The sequence below is a fragment of the Leopardus geoffroyi genome, chromosome A2 (genome assembly GCF_018350155.1).
Source record: "Leopardus geoffroyi isolate Oge1 chromosome A2, O.geoffroyi_Oge1_pat1.0, whole genome shotgun sequence".
Taxonomy (NCBI): Eukaryota; Metazoa; Chordata; class Mammalia; order Carnivora; family Felidae; genus Leopardus; species Leopardus geoffroyi.
Window position 1 is genome coordinate 121027097 of NC_059331.1, and position 21710 is coordinate 121048806.

General features: G+C 41.6%; 1 protein-coding gene across 2 annotated transcripts in view; it reads right to left on the reverse strand.

Annotated features, from left to right (window-relative positions):
* The window catches only part of CPVL (carboxypeptidase vitellogenic like), a 133575-nt gene that overhangs the window by 36047 nt on the left and 75818 nt on the right, over nucleotides 1–21710 (reverse strand). The gene's annotated exons all lie outside the window — the stretch shown is intronic.

The window sequence follows — 21710 nt, forward strand, 5'->3', positions numbered from 1 at the left end:
TTGAAAAAGAATTCATATACTATCCAATGCCGAGGAAGTATAAAAATGGCACCACACTTGAGGAAAGCAATGACCCATTTTTAACAAAAAGATTTTAACACGTTGAGGCTCGCTGTCCCCGTAACCCCAGATTGTGAAAGGAATTCTATGAAAATAAGCCCAAAGAAATATCTATATATATAGCGCCCTGTTTATCACGTCTTATAATGAAAAACTTGAACACAGTCTAAAAGTTCCATAATTAGTGACTGGTTACATAAACTATGGTACAGATTTTCTATCGGATAGTGCAAAACCATTTAAAATGTTTCATTGAACCATGTGGCAATGTGATAAGCAATACTTATCACACACGGTTAAGTATGAAAGCTGAAAGTCAAATATATTTCACAATTATGAGCGTATAAAATAGGTATACATATTTACATATATGGTATGCACCTTTAAAGAAAAGGAATACGGTTGGTTAATTTAGGTGGCACAAAGCTGAGTAATTTTCTCCTTTGTTTTCCACTCTTCTTAGGTTGTTTTTATGCAACTAACATGACCTTAATTCTCCTAAGGCATTGTCATTCAACCCCCAACAAAGAGGTTTTCCTCAACTCCACTCTACCCTTTGATCTACTTGGACGTTCTGGTTTTGCTCAAGTGAAGACCTTTGGTCGAATCCTCAAATTGGATAGAAAATGTTTCACTGCATATGTTTCCATCTCTGCCCTCCTGGTGCAGGCTTCTTAAAAGGCTTGCACATAATTAAACAGCCCAGGACTTTTACACACTCCAAATCCTCAAGCAGCAGTGGGCCAGGATTCAGCCTAAGATGAAAGGGCCCTGGGCCTCTCATGTTACTCCGTCACCACCACCACCTCCGCTCTCCTGAGCAGAAACCCAAAGGGAAAACTCCTGATCAATTTAAAGCCTCTTTAAAAAACTCAACTATAGCCATAAAAATGTGCGTTGTTTATACAAAGACATTGCCTCAAAGACCTTGGGTACTTACGGTGCATGCAAAACTCCTACAGCTGTCTTGCCAACAGTATGGAAGCAATTACACATGATCTGTACCAAGGAACAAGGCTTAAATACTCCACCATCCTAGGAGGGCCTGATTAACAAAGATAATTATCTATAAAGTAGTTCCTCTTCCAGAATTCAATGAAAAGATGCTGATTAACTAGCAAATACACAAGTGCATCTGGCTGTTTTCCACTCCGTGGCTACTAAATGAAGCCTGCCTCTTTCTGAGGGTCTCTTGTAGCTATCTCACTATCATCAGTGTATTTTGAAATTGATTTGAATGTGTTCTCTTTCGGGGATGCAAATCCACAGGTCACGGCAAAAAGCAGGCTTATTTGTACAGCATTAGAGCACAGGTTTGTTGGACTGAATTGAAATGAAGTCCATGCCTGAGTTGTACCCTTTGCTATTCAAGACTCAACACAAACGAGAGCACTAACTCTCTGGAACGAGGCAGTGAAGGGCTGAACTGCCTAATTTTGTGCATGTGATGGGTAGAAGGCCCACTTCGGGGGGAGGGTGGGCAATGGAAATCTTCTTTTTAAAGCAAGGAAAACATTTTTAACTTCTAAAGGGCACATAAGTCAAATGCAACAAAAAAAAAATTAAAGATTAATGATCAAGCAAAATGATTTCAAAGCTGGCATTTAAGGCTGCCAGCATTAAATATAAGAATTCCAGAGCTTTTATTTTTATCTAAATGTCACATTTACTCTCATCAGCCCTGACAGGAATATTTCAGTTGCCTTTAGGGCTGGATGAGTGGGGAGATATCCTAGGATCCAGTAAGCCAAGAGGCTGGGGGAGGGGTGAGCGTGGAGCATGGGGGGGGTGTGGAGGTGGGGGTGGGGGGTGGTCTTGAAGCCCAAGGGCACACGTTGGCACACATTTGTTCTACTCCTTCCTCTAGGGTGACCAACAACCCCGGGTTTGCCCTGGCCTGAGGCGTTTTCCAGGACACTGGGCTTTCAAGCTAACCCTGGGACAGTCTGGGGCAAGCTTCTCCCCAAGGCTTGATGGTATTTTAAGCAACAAGATCTAAAGACAGAGAGGAGGAGACAGAAATGAAGGCGGCTTTCAGCTACCCTTGTCTTCTCAGTAGTGACTGTAACAAAACCAGGCACAGGAGGAACACTGGCTGCAGCTGGCCTCCAGTGACACGCGAGGCAGCACCCCTAAACACTTTCCTTCCTGTTTCCTCGCTTTCCTTCCTGGACAGCTGCGAAGCCTCCTTTCAAAGGCAAAGGCACTCCCTTTGGAAAATTTTCTTTTCTTTTACTCGAGGTCTGACCAGTTAGCGCGGTGAAATGGATGGTTTTGCAAAGACGTGAAAAAATACTTCTTTAAATTTTTTTTTTTTTTTCAACGTTTATTTATTTTTGGGACAGAGAGAGACACAGCATGAACGGGGGAGGGGCAGAGAGAGAGGGAGACACAGAATCAGAAACAGGCTCCAGGCTCTGAGCCATCAGCCCAGAGCCCGACGCGGGGCTCGAACTCACGGACCGCGAGATCGTGACCTGGCTGAAGTCGGACGCTCAACCGACTGCGCCACCCAGGCGCCCCAAAAAATACTTCTTATTAAAACATCAGCGAAGACTATGATTCTTTGTACTCTATGATTGTGACATTGTTTTTTTTTTAAAAGATGCTTCATCGGGGCTTCTGGGTGGCTCAGTCGGTCGAGCATCCGACTTCGGCTCCGGTCATGATCTCATGGTTCGTGAGTTCAAGCCCCGAGTCGGGTTCCGTGCAGACAGCTCGGAGCCTGGAACCTGCTTTGGATTCTGGGTCTCCCTCTCTCTCTGCCCCTCCCCCGCTCGCACTCTGTCTCTCTCTCTCTCAAAAATATATAAATAGCCATTAAAAAGGTTTAAAAGATGCTTCAAGCTTGGGAAAAGAATACATCGAAATACCAACAGTTAAGGTAGCTGCAGTGTGGGTAATTTGTTTTAACTTGACTGTTTTCTAGGTGGGTTTTTTGTTGTTGTTGCTGTTGTTTTGGTTTGGTCTGTTTTTGAAAATGTGATTAGGGGGTTTTTATAATGAAAAAATAATAAAACAAACAATAACACTAAGTTTGGGGAACCATGGGTGGCAAAAATGGGTCTTTATTAAGGAATAATTTGTATTAACCCAAATAGTACCAGCTCTCAATTTTTTATGACAACTAGGCAAACAGCATAACTAGTTTGTTTGTAGATGATCTTAAAAATCCATTCCAGAATTCAGGCATTTATAAGAAATGGTAGAAGGTGGTTTTGATTTTAAGCATCTTGTTTGTTTGTTTGTTTGTTTGTTTGGTAGAGGCAAAGGCAGAGATGAGAAAAGCATTTTTATTATGTTCTTTACCTCCCAAAGTGCTTTCACGTACATATGACTTTATTCTCACACTGTTTCTTGAGGTCAGGACGAGAGGAATTACAACGTCTGCCTCCACCTTACTGTTAAGGAAATTGTGACACAGCGAGGGGTCAGAACATGTCTGAGATCCCAGACTTCCAAACTTCTACCCAGAACTCCTTAAGAAAGGAGCCAAATTCCTTCAAACCAACAGGCATTTACTGACTCCCCATAGCTAAATGTTTTGTGCTACCGAAAGCCTCTGGCAAGGGAGAGTTGGTTGAGTGTGAGACACAGTTCACGTCTCCAGTTCAGAAATAACGTTGGTCTGTTGGTCCAAGTCTGGTGACATCTCTCAGTCATTTCTCACTTTGGCTCCATGGACAATGATGTGTGCAAGGACGTTATCCAGCTGGCAACAGACGTCTCACTTCTGTTGAAGGGAGTACCACTGATGAAGCAGCTGTGGCAGAGCTTGGGCTCCTTGAGAACGAGGCTCTCCTGGCTCCATAGCCCTTGCTCAGTGCTGGGCATTCCAGAAAAAGTATTGACACTGGGAAGAGTCAATTGCATTCTCTAAAGGTTTTCTATAATGCTGTGTACATCGATTGTCTGTTGCTTTGGCCTGCCTAGGTCCACTCTCTCTTCCCCTGGTTCCTGGACTCCCACCCCCCCCCCCCCCCCACAATGGATCCAGCCTTGGTGGAGGCTGTCAATCACAATATCCTGCCTCCTCTGTGCAAGGGATGAGCATGTGACCCAAGCTAAGGCACTCAAATGCTCTTTTCATAAAATGTGAATTGTGGGCAGAGTGACACAGGCTTCCCTGATGAGTCTGCCCACTAGCTTTCCGTCCTAGATCCCCAGAATTTTCCTTAGTCTCTATCCAGTGCTTCAATCAATTTTTTTTTTTTTTTTTGGGAATTCTGTGACCTGTCATGTCATCTGATTAATTTCTTTTATGCTTCAAGCAAGCACAGTTGTTTCTGTTGCTGAAAGCATGAAATCCAAACTCATACACCAATGGACCAGTGCCCCCCATGCCCCAGTATACAATAACTGGGAACCCCTGGACGTGTGGCTTAACCTCCATGGGCTTCATTCCCTTTTCTGGATATGAATATGGTTAAGACCTACATCTCATGGTAGTGACAGTAAATGAGATAATGTGCACAGAGCTGCTAGCACAGTGCCTGACACAAATTAGTTCAATGAGTGTGAGGTCCTCCTCCCTTTCAGGGGGGTTGATACGCGGATAAGGACTTGAAAGACTCAATAAAGCACTTTTTCTAAAATAAGCCTTCAGAATATGCGTATGGTCCTTCTGAGTCAAACACTTAGTTGCCAATCTCACCCTTCCAGAAAAGGCCTACAGTAGGAGGAAGTCCAGCTGGGATAAACCTGAACTCCATCTATTCAAACGCCTGAAATAACATGCCTTTCACTATTAATTTTACACACATTGGCCGCGATACCTCAGCAGTCTTTTTTTGGTAGTCGGAGCCATGAGTTTATAAATTACTCTTTTAAAAGGAGTTTCAGTTTTGAAGCATAGGGTTCAAGACGGCAAGGAATTTGCCCATAATTCACGGCTAGAAAAGTATGGTAAAGAGCATAGCTTTTAAACGGACAGTTTGCAATCAGAGTGGAACTTTCTCATTCCTCTTATGTTGGGGAAGCGGTGCTAAGCATTTTGCATCCATGATTTCACAGCACCCCCAGAAGGCCGATGTTATTTATCCCATTTTAGGGACAAGGAGACAGAGGTACAGGGAGAGGAGGCAAACTGGGGACAGAGCCTCAAGTTCAGATCTGCTTGAGTCCCAAATGTGTGCTTCTTAGCCCTCTTCTGTACTGCCTCACTGTCTAAATCACTGCCCCCAAAGGAGCACGTTGAATAGGTAGTTTGTCCTATATTTGTAATTCCACAGGCAGGAAGCAAACCTAAAGATAAGCATGGAATGAAGGATGCATGTTTATAGTTAAGAGCACAGGCTCCGTGGCCGGGTTTGAAATCCTAACTCTGCCTCTTACTAGCAAGATCATCTTAAGTGACTCAATTCATCTAGAGTTCCATCTCCTCATCTGTTAAAATGGGTGGAAGAGAAACATACATGACAGAGGGTCACTGGGAGAATTACATAACGTAAGGCAAGTAAAGCTCCCTGCATTCCCCGCACACAGTGAATATTCAATTATGCTAATTATTATTATCACCACATTTGAATAGCTCCACATAGCTAGTCAAAGAGCTCCACAGTTTCCAAGTGAGACGTTATCTGTGGATTACAATCAGGGTTTAGGATGTTAAGAGTTAAAATTCTAATACAACCGCCCTAGGTCATCAGTTTAACAAAACAAACAGCAGGAGCGTATAAAAAGTAGTAGGATGCGTGCAGACAGAAGGCTGGAGCTCCAGCCCCAGCGCAGCCTCCCAAGGCCTGGGCAAAAGAAGCGACCTTGGGTATGTCATCGACCCACTCCGAGCCTTAATTTTCTCCTCTGTGAAAGGGAATATTTATGTTCTAGGATTGCTGAGAGGGCCAGATGGGATGTGAGACGCAAAACGTATCCTGTAGCCTGAAGAGCAGCGTTTTAGCAATGTTGTTGTCACTCCCGTTCAAAAATTAACCTGAAAAGTTAAGTTTCTATAGTGGAGAGCATAACTTTTTTTTTTTTTTTCAACGTTTATTTATTTTTGGGACAGAGAGAGACAGAGCATGAACGGGGGAGGGGCAGAGAGAGAGGGAGACACAGAATCGGAAACAGGCTCCAGGCTCTGAGCCATCAGCCCAGAGCCCGATGCGGGGCTCGAACTCACGGACCGCGAGATCGTGACCTGGCTGAAGTCGGACGCTCAACCGACTGCGCCACCCAGGCGCCCCAAGAGAGCATAACTTTTAAGTGGGCTGCCTGAAGTCGGCATTCAGCTTGCAGACAAACACTCTCGTAGTCTACACAGTGTTGCAATTAGATGCTGGCGTCTAATTACTGGGAGATCTGGCCATGCCATGCCTGTATTTCCACTCACCCACAACGAGTTAACACTGTATCCACCCCTTCCTCAGTGTCCCCCCCCCCCACCCCCCGCAAGGGTGCAAGAGTACCTGTCATCTATTCAACGCTTATGCCACTGTTTTTCTTAGAAGAGGAAAATATTTCTCTCTATCTGTGTCTTTGTCATCGGTAAAAAAAAAAAGATCAGTAGGTCTCGATCCAACTCTCTTCATTTATTTCCTTCCCTTCCAGGATTCACGGGCAGCTGAGTTTCACTTCCATTGAAAATGGAAGGGAAGTGACCTTTTGTCTGAGTTGGAGGAAAGAATGCATGCTCAGTTATACATGGAGTGTGTTTTGTTTGTTTGCTTGTTGAATCTGCTCACGTGAAATCTCCACTTATTCGATGGTAAATATTTGTGGGGAGCCTGAGGACGAGACACCCAGGGAACAGGTATCAAAAGATGTGACCCCCTCTCCTCCTAATGCTCCATATTTTTTAACTTTCTAAAAACCAGCGAATAATTAGAAGAGGAGAGGCAAATTTACTCTTTCATGTCTAAGTTTTCCTTAAAAGAGGGGTCAACAGGGGCCCCTGGGTGGCTCAGTTGGTTGAGCGTCCCACTTCGGCTCAGGTCATGATCTCACGGTTCGTGAGTTCGAGCCCCACGTCGGGCTCTGTGCTGACGGCTCAGAGCCTGGAGCCTGCTTTGGATTCTGTGTCTCCCTCTCTCTCTGCCCCTTTCTTGCTCCTGCTCTGTCTCTCCCTGTGTCTCAAAAATGAATAAACGTTAAAAAAAAAATTAAAAAAAAAAGAGGGGTCAACAAAAAAGTCAGTTCCACTTAAATCTTTCTAAAGTCTAGTCATTTCAACACTTCAAACCATAAACCTTTCAAGGTTCTGGATGTATATAAATCAGGGTTTTTTTTTTAATTCTTTATTTATTATTTTTGAGACAGAGAGAGCGAGACAGGGTGCAAGTAGGGGAGGAACAGAGAGGGAGACACAGAATTCAAAGCGGGATCCAGGCTCCGAGCTCCCGACACGGGGCTTGAACTGTGAACCACGAGATCATGACCTGAGCCGAAGTCAGATGCTTAACTGACAGAGCCACCCAGGCACCCCTAAATCAGTTTTTTTCATGGATTTAAGTCTCTCAGCAAGAAAACCCCTCCTTTGTAAAGATCTGACGAACAGAATCAGATAATTAACCTTATTTTACACAGTGTATACTCCTGAAGGGTAAATATTTTCCAGGCAGATAAAAAGCAACCAACTGTTAGCCAAAGATAGCTGCAGACCAGTTTACCTGCAGAGTCCAGTAAAAAGACCCCATGCCTTCTGAAATCAGATTTTGACTTCAAGTTGGGAGGTCCCACGTGATACTCACAGGTGGAAAAAGACATCTGTGCTTTTTCATGGTGGCTATACAACTGAATACTTGAAAGAAGAGATTTGGGGAAGAAATGTATATGAATGTGATTTTGATATATTTTCATTGTCACCGGTAGAAAAGCGCAAGACTGAAAATAAATCATGTGAGGGCCCCTTACTGATCTAAACGATAGCTTCTTTTTTTAAAACCCAAACTGAAACACACGTGTCACCCACAGAGAACACAAAGGTTTTCTCTCTGTTTCCCCCACTTTGCTCCTCCACTTATTAGGACAATTTCTGAAATGCTGCCGAAGGGGCAGCAGCAGTATGACAGGAAAGCAAACTGTGCTTTGCGAGAAGGCTGGATTTTTATTGTTGCATTTTTAGACGAAAGATTTATGCTTATATTTTGGCCCATTTACAATCCATCATAATACTTTGCAGACAAAGTTATGCTCTTTTCCCAATGATCTAGTGACCTTAATCTCTAACATTTTGTGGTTTCCTGTTTGGGGAAATGATTGAACAGCAGCCTAAGCTATTCCAGGCTGCACAGCATTCCCAGTTGGCTGCTATCTGTCTTAGTTTTGAATGTTCTCCTGTTCACTAATAAAAAAAAAATTTTTTTTTAAGAGAAGCTTTCCCTACAGATGCTAAATCAATGAAACTCCTACAAAGCAGCCCTCCACACTTCCTCTCCTGGCCGCCTTACTTATCATTTTTCTATTACAAACTCCAATGTAGCTGGGAGTTCTTTTCTGCCTGAAGCAATTAACATGACCCACCAGTGCCTTTCTCCTGAACAGAAGAGAATTAACTTCACTAATATCCACTTCGACACAGGGTAATTCCCGAGGGTTTCCCAAAAACTCAACTGCAAAAGAAAAACTAAATTTCAGCTGCGGAGTATAACGTTCAAGAAATGTTCCCGACTGGAGGCAGAGTTGTCATCCTTTCGTGGACAATGCCTCAACCCTACCTACCCACCGCTTGTGCTTTTGGCCCTACTTCTTCCTGGGGATTCTGTGGGGACATAGGACTGCCATGCTTAGGAAGCCTGCATCCCCAGGGCCTGCCTAGAGAGGACTAGTGGAAAATTGTGCAACGATCGAATGAAACAGTAGTCACTTCTGCAACCAAGCTGTTCTTCAAAAGGGATGTAATTTGCTTCCAAGTTTAAGGAAAAGGGAAGACAAAGACAGAGGGGGAAATGAACTTAGAATAAACACCCCCATGTGCCTGCCATTCCCCTACCAGCTGGTTTTGCCAAGACGAGTAAAGAAAAACGAAAGGGGAGAAACAAGTTTGAGTGAGTGTCCGGCGATTATACAAATAATGTCTTTTGGCCAAAGAAAATGATTCCTGCTTTCTTGCAACTTAACTAAATAGTTCAGTTGCTTTGCGAGGGGAACAAGAAAGCAAAGCCAACTTGAAAAGGATCCAGCAAGCCATCACTGCGACCCTGAGCTCTTTGAAAGAAAAGTTAACTACCTAGAATAGCACACTTAAAATTACTTCTAATAATGACCCAGAATAATGCATTTCCTCCGGTTTGAATAGAAAAGTCATGGGGGCCCACTTGAGGGGATTCGTTACTCGGCTTCTTCTTCAGGGTCTGCTCTCAGAGCCTTTTCCTGATTTCCTAACCTCTTAAGAGTCGTCTCTGACCCTCATTACAATAACTGGATTAACGAACTGAAATTGCTCCCGGAGCAGGACTGTCCATTCCCCCAGACAAGCCTCTCGAGAGAGGAATTGTCCTCCTGGTCATCAGAATGTCAGCTTCAAGATCACACCAACGGTCATCTCCAAAGACTGTCTCATGCTTGCCAATGTTATTATTCTACTGAAAGGTAGGCCAAGGAGCCATATCTTTCCTTTTTCCCCATTATTAAATGGACTTCATTAATGAGTACACATTTGCACTCAACCCAAGCAACAAGAAACAGCCCCATGGAACAAATAAAAAATGCTATAATTTATAATAATTAAGTCCACAGATATTGACCTACACTAATCAATACAGTGGCCACCAGCTACATGTGGCTGAAACATGGCTAGTCTAAATTGAGATGTGCTATAAGTCTAAGATACACACTGGAACTGTGATGGCTTAGTACAAAGAAAAGAATGTAAAATATCTCAATAATTTCTTTTTTAATGTTTATTTATTTATTTCGGGAGAGATCATGCGCGAGCAAGCACATATGCAAGCTGGGGAGGGGCAGAGAAAGGGGAAGAGAGAAAATCCCAAGCAGGCTCCCTCTGTCAGCACAGAGCTTAACGCAGGGCTCGAGCTCACAAACTATGAGATCGTGACCCGAGTTGAAATCAAGAGTCGGAGGCTTAACCAACTGAACCACTCAGGCGCCTCTCTCAATAATTTCTTAATATTGATTGCGTGTTGATAACATTTTGGGTATATTGGGTTAAAGAAATGTTATTAAAATTAATTTCACCTATGTCTTTATATATTTTTAATGTTTCTTCTCGAAAAATTTAAAATTACATATGTGGCTTGCGTTATATTTCTACTGGACAGCCGCCATTATACCTTGGGTTTGGCACACCCTGCGAAGAAAATCTGTCCCTTTGTCAACAGTTGCCAAACGACAGGCACAACTTCCAAGGACAGCCACTCTTAGAGGAGCAATCAGCAGTTCATTGAGCGGGACAAAGGAAACTGGAAAAGAGTTCATGGGTGGGAGTAGAAGTCGTTCCTACAGCCTCAGTTTTTATAGGAAGACAGGAGCTACAGGACACGTTCGAGTCCCCTTCCAGCTCCTGGCTCCTCCACATCACGGTCACTCAAGTTCAAAAGCAAATAGCACCGCCACAAAATCGAGTGGGTCCACCAAGGTCTTTGAGAGGACAAAACAGGGAAGCGGAGCCCCTGCCACCGTGCAATGTCACCGTTGCCTGCTCTCCCTTCTGCCTGGGCAGGGCAGAGAAATGACCTCCTGCTGAAGCTATCCCAAAGACTAACAGAAAGCAGGGTGGTCTTGTCACAGGAGAAGTACCAAATGACCTTAACGGGCCTCAGTTCAGAAGTGCTCAGACACTCCCAAAGGGAATACGGACAGTGGCAAGGCAGGCCCTCCACTACCCCGTGAGTAGAACACTCAGCAAAGTGCAGTCCACTTCGGATTCCGGCTGGCCTTTGACACGTGTCAACCCGTCCACATTCTCTTCTCCCAGCACAAACGTCCCTTCCAGCCTGAGAAAGTTCCAGTTCCCTGCAAATGAGGATTACTTTACCTTCATATTAGAAGAGGACAAGAGTAAGTAGGCACTCCTCCAAAGAGCCAGAAAAGCCACTCCTATAAGTCTAATTCCCAGAGGCTGCGAATATGGCTTCCTCAGGCCGCAGGAAGGGCGCGAACACTGCCTCCCCTTTTGAACCAACAGACAAGGTCCACTGCCACTGAATTAAGTCACATTCTGATGGCAGAAGAGGAAACTCACGTGGAAAAAGCACTAAACCCGGAGTCAGATCCTGGAGGCAAATGGGCTCAAGTGATGATGGCGAAGGTTAGAAAAACCAAAACGTTGGCCCTGTATTCTGGCTCCGTCACAGCTGCTAGGTGACTCTCTAACATACAGACCACATAAGTGCCCAGTGCCCATCCACCTACTAAACATTAGCAGAGCTTATTTTTTTTTATTTCCTTTTTTTAAAATTAAAAAAAAAAATTAAAGCTTTCCTATTTTCCTCCCACACCGGTTTCCGACGGTCCGGTGTTTTACAACATTTCCGTCATTGTTTTTGCATCCTCTCCCATTATACTATGGCATGAGGACTACAGATGGGGAAGCTATTGCTGTGTGGTGACATTTATTGCACAAGAGATACTCCTCACTGTATCCAGAAAGGACTACTCTCCTCACTCTTTCCCTGTTTATCTTTTCAAAGTAAAGTCAACTGATATAATTGCCTTTATGTCACGGCAGTTGGATTTCCTGGCAACCGGATTTAAATATGCATTTCTTTGCGTATTGATTTTTAGATCCCTGGAGCCTACCTAGCAAATGGTATCGTCATTTATTATCTTTCTCCTCATACCACCCTCCCCCTGCCGTATTTGGGTAACTCCACATTAAATTCTACTTTTCCTACCGCCATAAATCACAAATGTGCCTCTAAAGTTTTGAGCATGAGGTACCTTCACACAACAAAATAAAGCCCTTGCAATATGATTACGGTGCTTACCAGGCAAAGCAACGGAAAACAAACCAATTCACGTGGCATGTATTTTCACACGACTTAAAGAAGTAAGAAAATAAAAATATGTGTTGGTTGTCATTTAAACATTTCATCCCAACATAAATTTAATTTTTTAATGTTCATTTGGTTTTGAGAGAGAGAGAGAGAGAGAGAGAGAAACAGAGTGTGAGCAGGGGAGGGACAGAGAAAGAAGGAGACACAGAATCTGAAGCAGGCTCCAGGCTCTGAGCCGGGGCTTAAACCCACGAACCATGAGATCATGACCTGAGCTGAGGTCGGACGCTTAACCGACTAAGCCACCAAGGCGCCCCTGGTCCCAACATAAATTTAAAGGACAAACAAGACAAGGTATCAAAAGCATGACAAGTTTGGGTGAAATCAAAGTCTGTTTCATGATTTATGAGTATTCTCTTTCCCTTTATTCATTGAAATGCTTAAAAATTAAAGGAGCCCAGAAGAAGTTCGGCTCATAAAAACATTAGTACTACTCTTGCACTTGGATTATAACTGAAACAGGAAAAATGAACACATAATGAACTCTGCAGTATAAATTGATTTTCAAATGTATGCTATTTTTATTTGTCTGTAAAGTGGTGGTTGCTTGTGTCTAGGCTACGATTACATAAAACAAATGTCCCAGGATTAGCTTCCCTCTCTTTAGTTGTATTTCACTGGGAGCTACTTCCTCCTTCCAGAAGCTTTTCATAGAACGGGCGCTGGTATCCCTTCATTGTCTTCAAAGGGTTTGGAAGAAAAGTGATCACAGCGGCTTACAGTCAACAAAGGCTGACTTTTCCCATCATGCTTTGTGGAAGCTTAGAGTCCAACTAAGAAGTTGAAGAATCAGACCCATTTAAGTGTTAAAGTTTTCTTGGACGCTAGACATTGATCAAATCTAGTTTCCTGGCCACTGTTGCCATAGCCATTTTGCCATCAGAAGATGTCATTAAGGAAAATGTCACAAGCAATTAGAATGACCAACTAAAATGAGTTAGATTTGCTAGAAATATCTCCCTTTCAAATTTCTAACTCACATTCACTAATCAGGACCTGCCCATTTCTAAACGAAGATCTTTTGATAGCCTAGGATAAGTAAATAGAACTCTAATGACCTGGGTGTTAAGATTTTTCATCTGGTGGTAAAGCTGAGAAACATTAAGGTCCTGAATTCTGAAGATGCAATTAGTTGAAACTTAATGAGCTGCAGAATGATAAATGACAGGGAAATGTAACTTTATATTTACAATTTCCTGACAAGATGAACTTTCAAACACAGCAAACTGAGCCCTACCCCAGGGCAATTTAACCTTTAAAAATACAAGCATGTGGAGGTAAGAAGTGGCATTTGGAGATGCACCTCTTGAAACTGCAGTGGTCTTCCAATTTAGCAACAGAAGCACCCTCAAATCCAAGGTCACTGCTTTGATTTGGATCCAAATGACCCTTAGGTATAGAGCTGGAACTCCCGTTCATTGAAATAATGGTTTCACACAGGAAATCCACCCCTGCCCCCACCGCCACACACACACTCCCCCTCACATTCTCTCTCTCGTGCACATTTAGTCTTTGAAAATATAGCTTATATATTTTGTGGAAGGCAAGAACTATAACCAGACAGAGAAAGGGAGGTTAAAAACATATTCAGATTTTTCTTTAAAAAACAAATTCTGGGGGGGGGCTCCTGGGTGGCTCAGTCGGTTAAGCGTCAGACTTCGGCTCAGGTCATGATCTCGTTGTTCGTGAGTTCAAGCCCCGCGTCGGGCTCTGTGCTGACAGCTCGGAGCCTGGAGCCTGTTTCAGATTCTGTGTCTCCCTCTCTCTCTCTGACCCTCCCCTGTTCATGCTCTGTCTCTCTCTGTCTCAAAAATAAATAAACGTTAAAAAAAATTATTAAAAAAATAAAAAAAATATGTTTAATGTTTTTATTTATTTTTGAGACAGAGAGAGACAGAGCATGAGCAGGGGAGGGGCAGAGAGAGAGGGAGACACAGAATGTGAAGCAGGCCCCAGTCTCAAGCTGTCAGCACAGAGCCCGATGTGGGACTCGAACTCAAGGACTGTGAGATCACAACCTGAAGTCGGACGCTTTACTGACTGAGCCACTCAGGCGCCCCAAACATATTCAGATTTTTAAAGAATCATCACAAGAACAGTGTCATTTCTTTATCAGAAAGGCCTAGGGACCAGGGCACAGGGTTTTACAAAGAGCAAGGTATTCAGAGCCAATAGCTCTTATAGAGTACAGGCTGCATTTCCTAGATTCTAGAGATACCCTCCACACCCTACCACATTTTATTCGTTTAAAAATCAAGATACATCTTATAATCAATGTATGAGAGTATATTTGTGTGTGTGTGTGTGTGTGTGTGTGTGTGTGTGTGTGTGTGATTCTGCTGAAAGAGGAAGGAACATAATACACATAATATAATCAATGGCAATCAGACCGGTGAATTATCTGCAGTTACTAAAATCAAATAGGAGCTCATTGTAAAGACCTATTATGATATAAATGAACAAACCACCTGTCTTGTTTCTCTGATTTTGTCCTTTTTCTTGCCTTTCCTTCCAAGTTTATTGCACACTATGTGGTAGTTGCTATACTAGGCAACTAAATCAGAACATTTGGTGGAGTGGGCCATGATTAGGGTTTTTGTTTTGTTTTGTTTGAGGCTCCCCAGGTGTTTTTTTTTTTTTAATATTTATTTATTTTTGAGAGAGAGACAGAGTGTGAGCAGGGGAGGAGCGGAGAGAGAAGCAGACACAGAATCCCAAGCAGGCTCCAGGCCCTGAGCTGTCAGCACAGAGCCCGATGCAGGGCTCGAACTCATGAACCGTGAGATCACGACTTGAGCCGAAGTTGGACGCTCAACCGACTGAGCCACCCAGGCACCCCAAGTCTCCCCAGGTGCTTCTAAAGCAAAAGGAGCGATGTACCCCATAACCAACAAGGAAGTGCAGTTTCACGATGGTAAGAGAAGGGCAAATTAAAGGAAGTAAAATGTATGAAGCAACATCTACTCTCTGCCAAGCCTTTTGACCTTACTTCCTTTTTCCCATGACAATTCTTTCATCATCAAAGTTTATTGAGTGCCCGCTATATGTCAGACACAGTGCTAGGTCTTGTATAGAGTGGTGAACAAGAAGGTAAGATGACTGCCCTTATTATGCTTATGGTCGATGAGATAAATAGAATTTTACAGATTTGGAAGTGAAAGGGAAAATTTAAATTCTGACACTGAACATACCTGGATACCACTATCAGGGAGCTGGACTAGAATATGATTTGTAAGGTAAATTTGTTGCCCATCAATAGGCCTATAGGGCCAGGTAGGAAAAGATTATTTTGATGACCTGCTATTTCAGATTATGTCACCAATGTCTACCCATGAGGAAGAGTGATGGAAGTCTCTGAGAGTAGATGGGTGTCTGTCTTTGCCTCCACGATAATGTCTTGCAAATCTCTGTCATATGCTGAAGGAGTTTAAAGGCATGGCCATACTAAACAGTCCACATGCTCAAAACATGGTCAATTAAACCTCTGCAAAGCACTAATCACAGTCTGGCTCCTTCAAAATTTTATTATGAATACTATATATATATATATATATATATATATATATATATATATATAAAAGAATATATTATACTGTATCTGAGGTTAGGAAGCATAATAATAAACAGACATCCACAAATGCACCAGCCATCCTAAGAACTGGTGTGTTACCAATACCATTGAATGTACCCAGAGCACTTCTCTGTGCCAACCCTCTGTCTACCCCCCAGAGAGAACCACTGTCCTGAAGTTGAGGTTTAGAATTTCCTTACTTTTGAAAAAAGTTTTGCTACAGATATACGTATCTCCAAATAATATATTATTTATTTTGGCTTGTGTTCGTGGTTCGTTCTGTATGTATTCTTCCGTAGCTACGAGTCCTTATGTTGTTGCATTCATCTGTGGTTTATTAATTTCCTTTAATGACAAAAAATAGCCAAAACTATAAAACCCAAAAGAAAACATAGGAATAAATCTTTGTTACCTCGAGTTAGGCACTGGTTTCTTAGATATACTAGCAAAAGCATTAAGTGACAAAAGAAAACAGAGACAAATTGGACTTACTTCATCAGAATTGAAAACTTTGGGGCTTCAATGGACACCACCAAGAAAATGAAAAGACAGTCCACAGAATGGGAGACAATATTTCCAAATCCTATGCTGGATGAAGGACTAATTAATATTCAGAATACATCAAGAACTCCCACAACTCAACAATAAAAAGGCAAATAACTCAATTAATAAATGGGTAAAGGACTTGAAGAGACATTTCTCCCAAGAATTTACAAAAATGAACAGTGAAAAGCACATGGAAAGATGTTCAACATCATTAGTCATTAGAGACACGGCAGTCAAAACCACAAAGGGATAGTTCATACTAAAAATGTCAAAGTGTTGACAAAGATGTGGAGAAATTCAAACTCTCATCCATTGCTGGGGAAATTGCAAAATGGCGCAGCCACTTTGGAAAGTTTGGCAGTTCTTCAAAACGTTAGATGTAGAGTTACCATATGACCCAGAAATTCCATTCCTATGGATATGGCCAAGAGAATTGAGAGAGAATCGAAAACACATGTCCACACAAAAACTTGCACATGAATGCTCATAGCAGCATTAGTCATAATAATCAAAAAGTGGGAACAACTGATGAATGGATGAATAAAATGGGGCATATCCATGCAACAGAATATTATTTGGCAATAAAAATGAATGAAATACTGACACAAGCTACGTGGATGAACCTGAAAGTATTATGCTAAGTGAACGAGGCCAGTCACAAAAGGCCACATGTTACGGGCTTCCATTTATAGAACAACGTCTAAAATAGGCGAATCCATAGAAAGGGTAGAGTAATAGCTGCTGGGAGCTGAAGAGAGGGAGAATGCGGGCATTACTGCTAAAAGATGAGGGATTTTTTGGGACATGACGAAAATGTTCTGAAATTAAATAGTGGTAATATCCTAAAAACCACAGATCTGAACATTCTAAATGGGTAAATTCTGCAGTATGTGAAGTGTATCCTCAATAAAGCTGTTATATAGTACAAAGAATTTCTGTGTACCCTTTATGTAGCCTTCAAATTATTAACATCTAACATAATCACCATGAACTCATTAAGGCCAGAAAATTAATATTGATATAAACCATTTCCTATTCTACAGATTTTATTCAAAATTTTCCATTTGTCACCTAATAAGCTTTTTAGGGTCCTAGATCCAATAAAAGGTCACGCATTGTATGTATTTAGGTTTCAAGTCTCCTTAGTCCCTCAGGTTGGGTTTTGTTTGTCTTCTTTTCTTCTTTCTCTCCTCCTTCCTTCCTTCCTTCCTTCCTTCCTTCCTCCTTCCTTCCTTCCTTCCTTCCTTCCTTCCTTCCTTCCTTCCTTCTTCCTTCCTTCCTTCCTTCTTCCTTCCTTCCTTCCTTCTTCCTTCCTTCCTTCCTTCCTTCCTTCCTTCCTTCCTTCTTCCTTCCTTCCTTCCTTCTTCCTTCCTTCCTTCCTTCTTCCTTCCTTCCTTCCTTCCTTCCTTCCTTCCTTCTTCCTTCCTTCCTTCCTTCCTTCTTCCTTCCTTCTTCCTTCCTTCCTTCCTTCCTTCCTCCTTCCTTCCTTCTTCCTTCCTTCCTTCTTCCTTCCTTCTTCCTTCCTTCCTTCCTTCCTTCCTTCCTTCCTTCCTTCCTTCCTTCCTCCCTCCCTTCTCTCTCCTCCTTCTTCTTCTTTCTCAACCTTCTTCCTCTTCTTTCTCTTCATCCTCTTCCTCTTCTCCTCTTCGTCTTTGGTTTTTCGTGACCTTTTGACCAGTATTAGCAATTACTTTGTGAAATGTCCCCCAGTTTTAGTTTGCCTGGTGTTTCTTCGTGATCAAATTCCTCTTAGACATTTTTTGACAGAATATCACATTAGTGTTATTGTGTCTTCTTAGTACAATACATCGGAGGCATATAATATTGATCTGTCTCATTAATGGTAATGTTAACTGAGATCATTTGGTTCCTACATGCCAGGTTTCTCTCCTGTGAAGTTACTAATTTTTTCCTTTCATCATAAATATTTTGAAGGGGAATACTTTGAGACGACATTGATACCCTGTTTCTCATCATAGTTTCACTCACTGAATTTAGCATCTATTAGTGATTCTTGCCTGAAACAACTATTACTGTACTATTTGCCAAATAATGATTCCATTATTCCTTATACATTTAGTAATGGGAATATCCCTCCATTCATTTTTTAATTCATTTGTTCATACCATAATGGACTCCGATTCTAAAGCAATGTGTGTTCTGTTTTATGAAACAGAATAATCCTTATTGTAGGCTTTTGGTAGATTTTTTATCAAGTCAAGGAAGTCTCATACTGTGCTAGGCTGAATAATCGCCCCTTCTCAAAGATACTCAATCCTAATCCCTGGTACCTGTAAATGTTACTTTATGTAGCAAATAAAAAAGGAAGAAAGGAACGGAGGAACAAAGGAGGAAGACACACTTTGCAGATGTGACTAAATTAAGCATTTTGGGAGATTATCCTGGATTATCCAGAATGTCCCTAAATGCAGTCCCTAAAATGCCTCCTTATAAGAGGGAGGCAGAAGGATATTTGACCATAGACCAGAAGAAGTCAATGTGACCACAGAGATAGAGATTAGAATGATGTGGCCACGAGCCAACGAATGCTAAGAGCCACCAGAAACTGGGAGTGACAAGGAATGTATTATCCCACAGAGCCTCTAAAGGGAATGGGTCCTTGCTGACACTTTGATTTCTATTCTCCAGAACTATGAGAAAATACATTTCTGTAGTTTATGGCATCAAGTCTGTGGTAATGGTATTATAGTAGCCATAAGAAACTAATACAGATATTGTTACCAGTTTGCCAAAAATCTTATCGTAAGTGCATTTTAATTCTATCAAATCCACTTTTCGCATCTATTTAGATGAAACAAAAATGTTTTTCTTTTTCAAAATTTTAGTGTGGTGGGGCACCCGGGTGGCTCAGTCCGTTAAGTGTCCAACTTCAGCTCAGGTCATGATTTTGCAGTTTGTGAGTTTGAGCCACATCTCAGGCTCTGTGCTGCCAGCTCAGAGCCTGAACCGTGATCCGGATTCTGTGTCTGCCTCTCTCTCTGCCCCTCTCCTGCTTGCACTCTGTCTCTGTCTCTCTCAAAAATAAACATTTAAAAAAGTTAAAATTTTAGTGTGGTGAATTTTATGATAGAATTTCTTTTCTTTTTTTTAAAATTTTTAATGTTTACTCAGTTTTGAAAGACAGAGAGAGAGAGACAGAGTGTGAGTGGGGGTGGAGGCGGGTAGCAGAGATAGAGGGAGACACAGAATCCAAAGCAGGCTCCAGGCTCTGAGCTGTCAGCACAGAGCCCGATGTGGGGCTCGAACCCATGGACCTTGCGATCATAACCTGAGCTGAAGTGGGCTGCTTAACTGACTGAGCCACCCAGGTGTCCCTATGATAGAATTTCTAATACAAAAGTGTCCTTGTATACACGGGATCAACTAAACTTGACCTTTTTTATTCATTGGTAGATCAGATTGTTTTAATATCCTGTTTAGGATTTTTACATACATGCCCCTAAGTGAGATTGTTCTAGAGTTTTCCATCTTCTTCCTTAAATGTTTTTGGTAACAACATGATAGTGCCCTAGAACAATTTGAATAGTATTTTCTTTTTTTCTGTTCTCTGTAAAAAAGTCTGTATAAAATTGGGTTAATCTAGTTCAAGAAAGGCAGAATTTACATATACAACCCTGTTGGTATGGTGTTTTTTTGTGGTAAAATTTTCACCTATTGACTCAATTTATTCAATGGTTAAGGACCATTACGGTTTTCTATTTCTCCTTGAATCAGTGTTTGTAAATTCTATTTTCCAAGAATTCTGCCCATTTTATCTGCTTAAAATTTGTTGCCATAAGTTTTCTTTCTAGTGATACTGCATTACGTTTTAAATCACTATACGTGTAGTTTTCATCCTTTTTTGAACGTTACATTTTTGATACCTAAGTGACACAGATTTACATTTTCATTTGTATTTTTTGACATTTTAATGTATACTGTTATTTTTGATTTTTAAACTAATTGTATATGGTCAGAGAATAAGGGCTGTATGATGCAAATTCTTTAAGATATTTAAGGCTTGCTGATTATTACGTTTAGAGATTTATATACATTCATTAAATCAAGCTCACTAATCATATTGTTCAACTCTTCTCTGTCTTACTGTGTTCCATTTTGGTTAATTTCTTCTAACCCGTGAATCTTATTGGCAGCAATGTCTAATCTGTTCTTTATCGCAAGCACTGGGCTTTAAATACAACAACTGTATTTTTCATTTGTAACAGCTCTTACTGGTTCTCCTTCAAATTGGCCTAGCCCTACTTGATGGTTCCTTGTTCATTGCTTATTTTCAACTCCATTTCTATGCGTGTAAATCTTTCATACCTAGTTATTCTCTATTCTGTGCCTCATATTTCCTACATCGGAGGTGCCTTGGATAGCTCCACATTTTATAATTGCTTCTGCTTATCCTTAGCAATGGGTAGCCTGTTTCCCAGCATACTGGGTGATTTTTGATTATGAGATTACATTTGTGTCAAACTTAGCTAACAAAAATCTGAAATATTTTGTTTTTCTTTTCTGGTTTTTTTTTTCCGTTTTGTTTTGTTTTTCGCTTTGAGGTCTCCTTCGGTTAAAAGCATCGCAATCACATTTGTTGTAATTTGCTCTGAATTTAGTTGTATTTCAACGAAGGGGTGTTTCAGTGTCTACTTTATCATTGTACTGGAAGCAGAAAATGAGTCTACCTTTTATCAACTCTACTGGTAACTATCTTTTTCACTAGGCAGACAATCAAGCCTTTTTGCTTTTTAACTCGTAAGCTTTCCTTCTTAGAGCAGTTTCGGCATACAGCAAAATAGAACAGACAAATCCATTACATCCCCTGTCCCCATGTACGCACAAACTCCCCCATCATCGACTTCCCCCACCACAGTGGTACATTCGTTGCAACACATGAACCTACACTAATACATCATTATCACTCAAAGCCCCTAGTTTACATTAGGGTTCACTTGCGGTATTGTGTATTTTATGGATTTTGACGAATGTATAATGACATGTCTCCATCACTGTAAGATCATACAGAATAGTTTCACTGCCCTAAAGATCATCTACACCCTGCCTATTCACCTCACCTTCCTCCCTAACCCCTGGCAAGAAGTGAACCCGTTACTGTCTCCATACTTTTGTCCTTTTCAGAATCTCATATAGTTGGAACATACCGTATGTAGCTTTCTCATACTGACTTCTTTCATTTAAGTTTCCTCTATGTCTTTTCATGGCTTGATAGCTCATTCTTTTTAGCGCTGAGTAATACTGTCCATTGTCTACACTACAGGTCACCTGCTCACCTACTAAAGGGCATCTTGTTGCTTCTAAGTTTTGGCAATCATGAATAATGCTGCTACAAACATCTGCATGAAGGGTTTTGTGTGGACATGAGTTTTCAACTCATTTGGGTAAATACCCAAGAGTATGATTAGTGCATCATACGGTAAGAGTTGTTTAGTTTTACAACAAACACACAAATGGACTGCCAAGGTTCTGTACAAATTTGCATTTCTACCAGCAATGAATAAGAGTTCCTATTACTCCATATCCTCCCTAGAACTTGGTGTTGTCAGTGTTTTGGATTT